Source organism: Rhineura floridana, chromosome 18 (genome assembly GCF_030035675.1).
Source record: "Rhineura floridana isolate rRhiFlo1 chromosome 18, rRhiFlo1.hap2, whole genome shotgun sequence".
NCBI classification, from domain to species: Eukaryota; Metazoa; Chordata; class Lepidosauria; order Squamata; family Rhineuridae; genus Rhineura; species Rhineura floridana.
In genome coordinates this window covers 4,424,033-4,437,345 of record NC_084497.1, presented here as the reverse complement: position 1 = coordinate 4,437,345, position 13,313 = coordinate 4,424,033, and the positions used below count along the sequence as shown (strand labels likewise).

The 13,313-nt window shown below is 47.8% G+C and overlaps 1 protein-coding gene across 5 annotated transcripts in view; it reads left to right on the top strand.

Annotated features, from left to right (window-relative positions):
* Window positions 1-13,313, top strand: part of CBARP (CACN subunit beta associated regulatory protein) — a 43,412-nt gene that overhangs the window by 10,198 nt on the left and 19,901 nt on the right. The window contains exon 1 of one of the 5 annotated variants that reach the window (XM_061602219.1): window positions 6,324-7,032. The exons of 2 other annotated variants lie outside the window; for them this stretch is intronic. The gene's annotated coding sequence lies outside the window, so the exon portion shown is untranslated. Of the gene's footprint in view, window positions 1-6,323; window positions 7,033-11,544; window positions 11,978-12,068; window positions 12,091-13,313 lie in introns of those variants that run through there. 2 more of the 5 variants (XM_061602216.1, XM_061602218.1) reach the window with 2 other exon arrangements.

The following is a 13,313-nucleotide window of genomic DNA, read 5'->3' as shown; positions in this document are numbered from 1 at the left end:
TCAGGGGGGTGTTCGACCTCAGATTTGTCAACCAGTTCCTGAAGCGCAAGACTTTCCGGATGGAGACAATCGCTTCAATCAGAGAGGCACTCCAACCCCAGGACTATTTGGCATCCATAGACCTCAAGGAGGCCTACCTGCACATTCCAATTCACCCCACGCACAGAAGGTTGCTCAGGTTCACATACGACAAGAAACACTTTCAGTACAAAGCCCTGCCATTCGGACTTGCCACGGCACCCAGGATCTTCACCAAGGTGCTGGCAGCAGCACTCTCAGGCCTACGTCTGAAAGGGGTGCACCTCTCCCATTATCTGGACGACCTACTTCTCAGGTCTCAGTCGTTTACCCAGGCAAACAAAGACTTAAATCTTACACTCAGTTTCCTACAAAACCACGTTTTTTTAGTGAATGTTCAAAAGAGTCACCTCTACCCCATGCAATCACTTACACACCTGGGCACAGTGATAGACACCCTTGCTCAAACTATAACGCTGGCGCCACAACGAATCCGGGCCATCACAGACCTAGCACGTTCCATACGCGACCAAACGAAATCAGACTTGATGCGCCTGGCAAAACTGCTCGGGATGATGGCATCATCTATAGCAGTTACACCATGGGCCAGACTTCATTCACGTCCTCTTCAACATCTTCTGATCAAGTTCCAGAGAGACATCGCCTCGAGGCGACACCGTGTGATTGCCTTACCACACAAAGTGCGTCAGTCTCTCACCTGGTGGCATCGGGACTCGACTTTGTCCAGGGGGATCCCGATACAGGACCCGCCTCGCGCAATAATTACTTCAGATGCCAGCCTCTGGGGCTGGGGGGCTCATTATATGGATCTCTTTGTACAAGGACGTTGGAGTCCACCAGAGACAGCCAGGCCCATCAACTGGCTGGAACTGAGGGCAGCTCACCTGGCGCTGAAGCATTTCTTTCCCAGTCTTCACTACCCCGATGTATTGATCAAAACAGACAACACCTCGACCAGATCATACATAATGAGACAAGGAGGGACCCGATCCAAGCTCCTCAGCGGAGAAGCAATAGCCATGCTGTCCTGGGCAGAGCAGCGCCTTACATCTGTATCGGCGGAATACCTGCAGGGAGCAATGAACGATTGGGTGGATTGGCTCAGCAGATGTCAGATATTCCCAGGGGAATGGGCACTCAACAGAAGCGTCTTCCTGATGGTTCAACAACACTTTGGAAAATTAGAGGTGGACCTCTTTGCCTCGGACACAAACTATCAGATCCCTCGATATTTTGCAAGATTCCGCATGCGTGGGGCGGAACAGGTAGACGCACTGACGGCGAGTTGGCCACAGCTCCTACTGTATGCATTTCCACCAACTCCTTTCCTCGCCAGAGTCCTCAACAAGATCAGGAGGGAAGAGGCGCAGGTGGTCCTAATAGCCCCATACTGGCCGAGAAGACCGTGGTTTGCAGACCTAGTCCAGCTGTCTGTCAGAACCCTCCTTCCACTTCCAAATCGCCACGACCTATTACATCAGGGACCGGTCCTCCACCCAGACCCAGCCTGGCTTCAGCTAGTCGCCTGGAGGTTGAACAGAGTAGGCTGTTAGCATTAAATATTTCACCTGATGCGACAGCAACTATCCTGGCGTCACGTAGGCCATCTACGCTCAGGATATACCAATCCACTTGGGCAGCTTTCCTGCGTTGGTGTACAGCGCATGACACCAATCCTATGATAGCATCCGCACCACATATCCTGCAGTTCCTCCAGGAGGGCCTCCACCAGGGTCTACGTCCTAACACCCTCAAACGTCAGCTATCGGCGCTTGCATCCGTTCTATCTTTAGACGAAGGGGTCTCTCCAGCGTCACATTCGCTGCTCAAGAGATTTCTAAGAGGAGCAACCGTTATCAGCCCTCCAGTAGTGCACAGATTTCCTTCATGGCACCTCCATACAGTGTTGACCGCACTACAGAAATCTCCATTTGAACCCCTGCAGACGGTTCCTTTGCGAATACTCACCTTCAAAGTCACGTTCCTCATAGCAATCACGTCAGCACGCAGGATATCAGAGATTCAGGCTCTATCAGTGCAAAAACACCTCTGCATTTTCCATAACAATAGAGTTGTACTGAGGATCGACCCTAGCTTCATACCAAAGGTCAGATCTCAGTTTCACCTGCAACAGGAGATTGTGCTGCCCACGTTCTGCCCAAATCCTAAACACCCCATGGAAAGGGCATGGCACTCCCTCGATGCGAGGAGGGCGTTGAAGGTATACATCAATAGGACAGCTCAATTCCGTAGATCGGAATCTCTGCTGGTATCATTCCATCCTCCGACTCTAGGCCACAAGGTGTCAAAATCAACTATAGCTAGATGGCTAAAGGCATGTATTTCCTTAGCCTACAGATCACTCAGTAAACCCGTGCCACAGGGAATCACAGCGCATTCCACTAGAGCGGCAGCCACAACAGCGGCCTTTTCAGCTAATGCCCCATTGGAGGAGATCTGCAGGGCAGCAACTTGGGCCTCACCTTCGTTGTTTACCCAACACTACAAAATGGACTTATACGCATCTGCGGAGGCCGCATTCGGTCGTAGGGTTCTCCAGCAGGTTCTTCCTCAATAGACCCACCCTATGGCCGAGCTTTGGTACGTCCCACGTGGAGACCTCACTGGCATCCATGAAAGAAGGTACGGTTGGACTTACCGTGAAAGGTGTTTCTTCATGGATGCCATGAGGTCTCCACGACCCTCCCTATGAGGGGCTGGGAAATCCATCTGCAATCTGTGTTATCTGCTCTTATTCTGTTGTTATATCTTCTGATTTGTTCTTTCTATGTTACACTGAGGTGAAGTTCCGAGCTGGTCAAGAAAGAGAACTGGCATCACCTCAGTAAGAAGGGGAGGAGCCAAGAAAAAATTATGACAGGTTCCTGTCACGAGCTGATTGGGGACTATAACCCACGTGGAGACCTCATGGCATCCATGAAGAAACACCGTTCATGGTAAGTCCAACCGTACCTTATGGAACAGTTGCGGGCCCCAGACGTGGATGGGCCTATTACTGCGCTCCTGTCACATTCGATCTTGCCACGGGATGGGGATGCTCATCTCAAAGATCCGATACAGCATAAGTCAGATCTGGCACTTAAGCAAGTGCATGAGGCGACGGCGATGTCCATAAGAGCCTCGGTGGCAGCCTCAGTATTCTCTAGGGCATCACTGCTGTGGATTGAGGACCTAGCCCAAAATCAAGACCTAGAGGTTTCCAAGTTACGAAAGTCCATTTTAAAACTCTCACGCTGCATCGCTTTCGTAGCAGACGCTATCATGGACTCCTCACAATTTGCAGCCAGGGCTATGGCCACGGCAGTGGTAGCCAGGCGCCTAGTATGGCTTTCACACTGGGATGCGGACAATGCATCCAGATTTAATCTAGCCACGGCTAAATATACAGGTGGAAAATTGTTTGGGGAAGACAATCTGGCAGAAGTTTTGGTGGACAATAAAGATAAAAAGAAAGTGATGCCCTCACAGGGTAAAGACGAAAAAAGGCCATTTCGACGCTATACTCCCACTTTTCAGATGTGCTCCTTTCGTGGCTCAAGGCCCTTCTTTAGTAACAGACAGAGGGATTTCAGAGGCTCCCATTTTCCTTGGCAAAACCAGAAGCCTCCTCAGAGATTCCGCCAGAATAGACAGCAGTCCTACCAGACTAGGCAGCAGCGTCAACCACAACAACGTTTCTGACTCTATACCTGTCGGAGGTCGACTCAATTACTTCCTAAACCAATGGCAGACAACAACAAAAGACAAATGGGTCCTGAGCATTATCAAAGACGGGTACAGACTGGAGTTACATCAGTATCCACCCCCACGTTTCTTCTTCTCACACAAACCGACATCACTACAAAAACACGGAACATTCCTAGCAGAAATAGAGCACCTTCTACAAATTTCAGCTATAGAACACGTCCCCATGGACGAACGGTTCTCAGGAGTGTACTCCCTCTTCTTTTTGGTGGCAAAAAAGGACAATTCGTTCAGGGGGGTGTTCGACCTCAGATTTGTCAACCAGTTCCTGAAGCGCAAGACTTTCCGGATGGAGACAATCGCTTCAATCAGGGAGGCACTCCAACCCCACGACTATTTGGTATCCATAGACCTCAAGGAGGCCTACCTGCACATTCCAATTCACCCCACGCACAGAAGGTTGCTCCGGTTTACATACAACAACGAACACTTTCAGTACAAAGCTCTCCCCTTCGGGCTGGCCACGGCACCCAGAATTTTCACCAAGGTGCTGGCAGCAGCACTCTCAGGTCTACGCCTGGCAGGGGTGCATATTTCCCCTTATTTGGACGACCTACTACTCAGGTCCCGGTTGTTTACCCAGGCAAACAAAGACTTAAAGCTTACATTCAGTTTCCTACAGAGCCACGGGTTTTTAGTGAATGTTCTAAAGAGCCACCTCTACCCCACACAATCACTAATACACCTAGGCACGGTGATAGACACCCTTGCTCAAACTATAACGCTGGCACCACAGAGGATCCGGGCCATCACCGATCTAGCACACTCCATATGCGGACAACCGAAATCGGACTTGATGCGCCTGGCTAAACTGCTCGGAATGATGGCATCATCTATAGCAGTTACCCCATGGGCCAGGCTTCACTCACGTCCTCTGCAACATCTTCTGATCAAATTCCAGAGAGACATTGCCTCCAGACGACACTGCAAGGTTGCCTTGCCACACGACGTGCGTCAGTCACTCACCTGGTGGCATCAGGACTCAAATTTGTCCAGGGGGATCCCGATACAGGAGCCGCCCCGGGCAATAATCACTTCAGATGCAAGCTTCGGGGGCTGGGGTGCCCATTATATGGATCTTTTCGTACAGGGACGTTGGAGTCCACCAGAGGCAGCCAGGTCCATCAATTGGCTGGAACTGAGGGCGGCTCATCTGGCGCTGAAGCATTTCTTACCCAGTCTTCACTGCCCCAATGTATTGATCAAAACAGACAACACGTCGACCAGATCATACATAATGAGGCAAGGAGGGACCCGATCCAAACTCCTCAGCAGAGAAGCAACGTCCATGCTCTCCTGGGCAGAGCATCGCCTTACATCTGTGACGGCGGAATACCTGCAGGGGGCAATGAACAACCGGGCGGATTGGCTCAGCAGACGTCAGATATTCCCAGGGGAATGGGCACTCAACAGAAGTGTCTTCCTGATGGTTCAACAGCAATTTGGAAAACTAGAAGTGGACCTTTTTGCCTCGGACGCCAACTATCAAATCCCTCGATTCTTTACAAGATTCCAGACGCATGCGGCAGAACAGACAGATGCACTGACGGCAAGCTGGCCACAGCTTCTATTGTATGCGTTTCCACCGACTCCTCTCATAGCCAGAGTCCTCAACAAGATCAGGAGGGAAGAGGCGCAGGTGGTCCTAATAGCCCCATACTGGCCGAGAAGACCGTGGTTTGCAGACCTCGTCCAGATGTCTGTCAAAACCCCACTCGCACTTCCAGATCGCCACGACCTATTACATCAGGGACCGGTCCTCCACCCAGACCCAGCCTGGCTTCAACTAGTCGCCTGGAGGTTGAACGGAGTAGGCTGTTAGCATTACAGATCTCACCTGACGCAACAGCAACTATCCTGGCGTCACGTAGACCGTCTACGCTCAGGATATACCAATCCACTTGGGCAGCTTTCCTACGTTGGTGTACAGCTCACGACACCGATCCTATGACGGCATCTGCACCACATATTCTGCAGTTCCTCCAGGAGGGCCTTAACCAGGGTCTACGTCCTAACACCCTCAAGCGTCAACTGTCGGCACTTGCATCCGTTCTATCTTTAGACGAAGGGGTTTCTCTAGCGTCACATCCGTTGCTCAAGAGATTTCTAAGAGGGGCAACCGTTATTAGCTCTCCGGTAGTGCACAGATTTCCTTCATGGCACCTGCATACAGTACTGACCGCACTACAAAACCTCCATTTGAACCTCTGCAGACAGTTCCTTTGCGAATACTCATCTTCAAAGTCACATTCCTCATAGCAATCACGTCAGCACGCAGGGTATCAGAGATTCAGGCTCTATCAGTGCTAAAACACCTCTGCACCTTCCATAAGAATAGAATTGTACTCCGGATCGCTCCTGGCTTCATACCAAAGGTCAGATCTCAGTTTCACCTACGACAGGAGATCGTGCTGCCCACGTTTTGCCCAAACCCTAAACACCCCATGGAAAGGGCATGGCACTCCCTTGATGTGAGGAGGGCGTTGAAGGTATGCATCAATAGGACAGCACAGTTCCGTAGATCAGAATCTCTGCTGATATCTTTCCACCCTCCGACTCTGGGCCACAAGGTGTCAAACTCAACTATAGCGAGTTGGCTGAAGGCATGCATCTCCTTAGCCTACAGATCACTCAGTAAACCCGTGCTGCACGGGATCACGGCGCATTCTACTAGGGCGGCAGCCACAACAGCAGCTTTTTCGGCTAATGCCCCATTGGAGGAGATCTGCAGGGCAGCAACTTGGGCCTCACCTTCGTCGTTTACCCAGCACTACAAAATGGACTTGTACACATCTGCGGAGGCTGCATTCGGTTGTAGAGTTCTACAGCAGGTCCTTAATCAATAGACCCACCCTATGGCTGAGCTTTAGTACGTCCCACGTGGAGACCTCACTGGCATCCATGAAAGAAGGTACAGTTGGACTTACCGTGAACAGTGTTTCTTCATGGATGCCATGAGGTCTCCACGACCCTCCCTATGAGGGGCTGGGAATTCCATCTGCACTATGCGCTATCCGATCTTATACTGTTTGTCTCTACCTTCGCATTTCTTTCTTTCTATGTTACACTGAGGTGAAGTTCCGAGCTAGCCAAGAAAGAGAACTGGCATCACCTCAGTAAGAAGGGGAGGAGCCAGGAAAAAATTATGACAGGTTCCTGTCTCGAGCTGATTGGGGACTGTAACCCACGTGGAGACCTCATGGCATCCATGAAGAAACACCGTTCATGGTAAGTCCAACTGTACCTTCTCAACCAATTTCTTATCCACAAGAGGACCTCCATGACTGCTAAGCTTCCTCAGAAGTCTTTGGTGAGGTACCTTGTCAAAAGCTTTTTGAAAGTCTAAGTATACTATGTCCACTGGATCACCTCTATCTATATGCTTGTTGACACTCTCAAAGAATTCTAATAGGTTACTGAGACAGGACTTTCCCTTGCAGAAGCCATGCTGGCTCTGCTTCAGCAAGGTTTGTTCTTCTATGTGCTTAGTTAATCTAGCTTTAATAATACTTTCTACCAGTTTTCCAAGGACAGAAGTTAAGCTAACTGGCCTGTAATTTCCGGGATCCCCTCTGGATCCCCTTTTGAATATTGGCATTGCATTTGCCACTTTCCAGTCCTCAGGCACGGAGGAGGACCCGAGGGACAAGTTACATATTTTAGTTAGCAGATCAGCAATTTCACATTTGAGTTCTTTGAGAACTCTCGGGTGGATGCCATCTGGGCCCGGTGATTTGTCAGTTTTTATATTGTCCATTAAGCCTAGAACTTCCTCTCTCATTACCACTATTTGTCTCAGTTCCTCAGAATCCCTTCCTGCAAATGTTAGTTCAGGTTCAGGGATCTGCCCTATATCTTCCACTGTGAAGACAGATGCAAAGAATTCATTTAGCTTCTCTGCAATCTCCTTATCGTTCTTTAGTACACCTTTGACTCCCTTATCATCCAAGGGTCCAATGGCCTCCCTAGATGGTCTCCTGCTTTGAATGTATTTATAGAATTTTTTGTTGTTGGTTTTTATGTTCTTAGCAATGTGCTCCTCAAATTCTTTTTTAGCATCCCTTATTGTCTTCTTGCATTTCTTTTGCCAGAGTTTGTGTTATTTTCTTCATTCGGACAAGACTTCCATTTTCTGAAGGAAGACTTTTTGCCTCTAAGAGCTTCCTTGACTTTGCTCGTTAACCATGCTGGCATCTTCTTGGCCCTGGCGGTACCTTTTCTGTTCTGCGGTATGCACTCCAGTTGAGCTTCTAATATAGTGTTTTTAAACAACTTCCAAGCATTTTTGAGTGATGTGACCCTCTGGGCTTTGTTTTTCAGCTTTCTTTTTACCAATCCCCTCATTTTTGTGAAGTTTCCTCTTTTGAAGTCAAATGTGACCGTGTTGGATTTTCTTGGCAATTGGCCATTTACATATATGTTTAATTTAATAGCACTGTGGTCACTGCTCCCAATCGGTTCAACAACACTTACATCTCGCACCAGGTCCCGGTCCCCACTGAGGATTAAGTCCAGGGTTGCCGTCCCTCTGGTTATAGAAGTGATATTTTCTCTGACCAAGCATAGCACGTTCTCAGGATAATTGGTCTCGGCTAGTTCAGAGTGCCCTGCTCAAATTCCCCTAGAGGAAGGGGTTGATCGCCAGAAACAATTTCCTAATTGGAAGATTTTTAAAATATATATATTTTAAATGGACATTTTGTATTTCTCCTTCCCAGCAGAGGGCGCCTGACGGCAACAAATAGGTACCTTCGACTGATTTATCCATTCAGAAATCTCTGCTGGGGAAAAATTGCAGGGCTGGGGAACCCCTGGCCAGCCAGCTGTTGATGGGGCCCCAACTCACAACAGCAGGGATGGTCAGGAGGGGAGGGGTGATGTGAGCCGGGGCCGTAGCTCAGTGCTGGAACAGCTGCTTTGCATGCAGAAGGTCCCAGGTTCAATCCTCGATAGCTTCTCCAAGTAGGGCTGGGAGTGACTCCCTCTGTCCACAACTTCGGAGAAGTGCCACTGCTGGTCAGCGCAGGCAAGACTGAGCTAGATGGGGCCAGTGGCCATCTCGGTAGAAGGCAGCTTTCTGTGTTCCTGAGTTGCCTTGCCCAACCCGGTGCCCTCCAAATGCTCCTGTCAGTCCCAGCCAACATAACCCTTCTTGCAATTGACCAGACACTCTCCCTGCAATTGACCAGTCCTGCATATATTTACACACACACCCTCTGAGAGTGGGCGTGTCCATGGGTAACATGTCGCTTCACAACAATGCCTTGTGGCCTTTGGTGTGGAAAGATTCAAAACCAGACTTCATTTGTGATATAACCAGGAAGCTCAGGCCTGGGGTCTGCATGCAGCCCTCTCTATGTGGCCCTTGGTACTCTCTCTAAGCCACACCTCTCACTGGCCCTGCTTTACATCATTCTTGAGTGTTTTGAACTCTGATCACGCCTCTTGCTTCCCTGGAGGAAGGATGGAGAAGGGTGTGTAGAAACTAGCCTACTTGTACAAAAGGTAAAATGTGCGTGCATTGCTCTGTCCACTTTTGCCCCTGGCCCCGCCCACCATTGGCATGTGGCCCTCAGGAGGTTGCCCAAAAGGGAATGTGGCCCCGTGAGCTGAAAAGGGTTCCCCACCCCTGCAATATGGGAACACAATGGCTTTTGGACTGTAAAGTCTCAATGAGACCAAGACAGGAATATAAATAGGCACTGTAGCAAAATGTCGCGGTAAGGAGGTGCTCCTGTTCAGCGTTCCCTGATACAGATGCATGCCCACTTCTGTGACACTCCGTTCCGTCCTCCTCACCCCTATCGGTATTTTGTGGCCATCAATAATCACCAAGCTCAGCTTTCACATTGAGAAACTTAGCAAAATCTCAGAATGGCATAAACAAAAAAGTGCTTAATCCCCCCCCCCAGTTGTCCGACCTTGAGCAGATTATAATGATTAAGCAATGCAGGGTTCTTGCTCTTGGATTTGATCAGTCTGAATTAAACTAGTTATTCCTCTTAATTCGATTGAGGGGAGGGAGTGTGTGTTGGGGGACATTCCACAGGGTTACTACATGTTGCACAGGTTCCTCAGTCCCCAAAAATGTTGGTTATAATAAGGATAGTGGATGTCCCCAAAACACCAAAGGTTGCTTCCAGAAAAAGTCTACCTTGAAAAGTCAGCTGCTAGGCAGGGATGGGCTGTTCCATCCCAACTTACGCATATTTGGCTGACAACTGTAACTTTTACGAACTTGTGCTTGAGTGTGCTTTTTTCCTCTTCCCTCCACTTTTCTTCATATACATCCTGGCTTTTAAAATCAGTATTCCTGTGAGCCTGAGGGCGAGAACCAATTTTGGTAAGCCACTCTGAGAGCCTTTTTCTTTGGGTCAGCTTTTGGCTAAAGGGCTGGCATAGAAATGCTGCAAGTAAATAAATAATATTACACTGGACAACCATTTTTTTTTTGTGAAAGGACAAAAAAAAAGAGTAGACTGATTATCTTTTCAGCTCTGCTTTGACAGCATTTGGGGCATTCTTGGGGCCTTTTTCTTCCCATAATCTGCTTACTAGATCCTTTTAAAGTGGATATGCCAGAAACTGAACCCTCTGCAAACTGGCTGCTCTGCAGCTCTGCACTGTCACACTTAGGCATCCAGAGGGAACACGTTTAACACAGACATGCCTGAGGCCTTACCTCTGGAGATTTGGGGAGGTGGGGGGACACAAGGACGGCAGGTGGATTTAAACTAGCGCTGTTAACATCAGGGAAAACTCTGATGCAGAGAGCCCCCATGCGGAATCGGCACCAACCAGCGTCACAGGAGTGCCCGTGCGTTCGTCTGATGCTCCTGAGGCAACCCATTCCACCAGCGTCCTCCTGGGGGTTTATATATATATATATATATATATTTCCATTCAAAACACAGACCTGTTTCCACCCTCTTCTCCTCCCTCCTCGAAAGACAGCTTGTTTGTGCAAAGAGCCAGCTCTCCTGTGGACCTATGGCTGATCCACCTCGTGCATTTAGAGTGCATCCAACGCACATTTGAAGCACAGGATGTGTCCTCCCCGCAAAAAAACAAGTTATAGGAATTGGAGTTTGTTAAGAGTGCTGAAATTTTGTAGCTCTGTTGCGGGGGGGGGGGAGACCCACAGTTCCCAGGATTCTTTGGGGAAAGTCATGTGCTTTCAATGTGCGTCGGATGTGCTTTTAATGGATGGTCACTCCCTTATTGGTTTAATGAATTTTTGTTTCTTTTCTCTCTCATTTTTAACCTCTGCTTTTCTAACCTGTCCGAAAAGCCTTGAAAAGGAAAATGGGATTGGACGTTTGGGTTGCATGCGGGGTCTTCTTCATCCACAGGCTATATTCAGATATATGCCACCCTGGGCTCCTTCTGGGAGGAAGGGTGGGGGATGTACATTTAATAAATAAATATAATAATTTGTTTACTTGCAAATTTAACAGTGAAAGGAAAAAGAAAACAAAGGAAAACATTAATGACGTAAAATAAAAATATTAAAGAAAAATAATGCACAAAGATTGTGGATAACCCACTGGTATAACCATTAGCACATGCACCTTGTGTTAGCATGCAAGTTAATGTAAGCCCTCCAAGCAGGAAGGTCTATGTGGAATATGCTCAAAGGTCTCTGCGTTCACGTCTAATTTTCTGTTTTCCTATGGAAATCATTGTACAGATGTATAATTTTCAACATTCTCATTGCCCCAGAGATTTTAAAAGGGAGGAGAGGGAAAGTAAAAAAAAAATGAATGAAATAAGCGTCATGCTTTATTTATTTATTTATCCATTTTACATAACCCTCCCCCCTCCCTCCCTTTCATTCAAATTCATAGGGGGTGCCGACCAATGAGAAGCCGCCCTGCTTCCTTGAATGGCGCGAGCGCGCGCACACATACACAATCCCCGCCTCTTTTTTGCTGTTGTATGAGATCGTAGTCACGTGGCTCCCCCTCCCCCCTCTCCTCGTTCCGAGGTGGGCGGATCCGTTTTCATTCATAAATCCTCTCTGCCCTTTTAAATCAAAATTAAGTTGTGGAGAGGAAGGCGGAAAGGGGGACTCCCTAGGTCAACCTCTCCCCCCCCCTGCCTTTTTACAATTAGGCTCCGGAGCGCTTTTGCATATTACAGAGTACATGAGTACATGAACTGCCTCTTTCAGGTGAGTGTTTTTCTCGCTTAAAAAAAAAATAATTATAAGCAAAAAAAAAAAAAAGCCTAAATCTTTCCTTCCGGATCATTCCCCCGGGCCCACTTGGTTGGATTTTTTTTCAAGTATGCCTTTCCATTATTGTTTTTAATTATTCTTCACCAAGTCTTATATCTGAGCATCGCAAGGGGGTCGGAGAGAAATGGGGTGATGTGTGGGTTGCTGTACGACCCAGAGAGCCTTTTGTGAGTGGTTATTTTTTTTGGGGGGGGGGTTTAATTCTGATTTTCGGTTTGTTTGTTCTGCAGCTGATAACTGAGGGTTTGCTAAAAGGGGTGCGATGCGGTCTGTGGAGTCACTCTGGGGCAACAGAGAGAGAGAAATCATGATCTTGTTTGTATGGAAATGAAGCCCTTTCCCCCCCTGGCCCATAGCCATCCTAAATGTTCAGGGGGACACCCCAAAAAAGTAGAGGGAAGGGAAGAGAAAAAATCCTGTCATATATTTAACTATTTATTTGTTGTAAATACATTTAAGGGAAGAGAAAAGATTTATTTGGGGGGGGAGGGGGTTGCATGCAATTTTCAAAATGCTTTTTTTGGGGGGGAAGGCCCCCGTCCCCCTAGCTATAGTCCAGTCCTCCCTTTCCAGCCCCCTTTTATGGGGTTAAATAGGGACAGTGTGTATATTTTTGTAAAAGAGCAGTGGAACTAATTTCTTTTTTGTAAAAAAAATGGGAAGGACAATTTCCTTTGTAGTAGGAAATATAATGACACTGACTATTATTATTATTATGGGGAAGGGATGGTCAGCCTGTCTGACAAAATCCTGCTCAGAACACAGACCCATGAGTCATGCCCATTGATTCCAAAGTCCCATTGATTTCAATGGGTTGAATGTGACTCTTAGGTGGCAATCTAATACATGTCTACTCGGAAATAAGCTCCATTGGGTTCAAGGGGACTTGCTCCCAAGCGTTTTGGATTGCAACCTTAGTTGGATACCTCTGTGTGCGTATGCGCACATGCGCACATGTGCTTAACTGCTTTTTATTCATAATTTTATTTATGTGTCAAATTTATTATTTACTAAATTTACATGTATTAAATGTATTAAAATTATATCCTTATCTCCCAAAGGATTACGTAATTTGTGGTAAACTGCTCTGAGGCTCTATTGCAGTCAAGTGGTATATAAAATTTGTGACATAGCTTTAGATATAGGTATAATTTTCTGGTTAAACATAAGAACATAAGAACATAAGAAGAGCCTGCTGGATCAGGCCAGTGGCCCATCTAGTCCAGCATCCTGTTCTCACAGTGGCCAACCAGGTGCCTGGGGGAAGCCC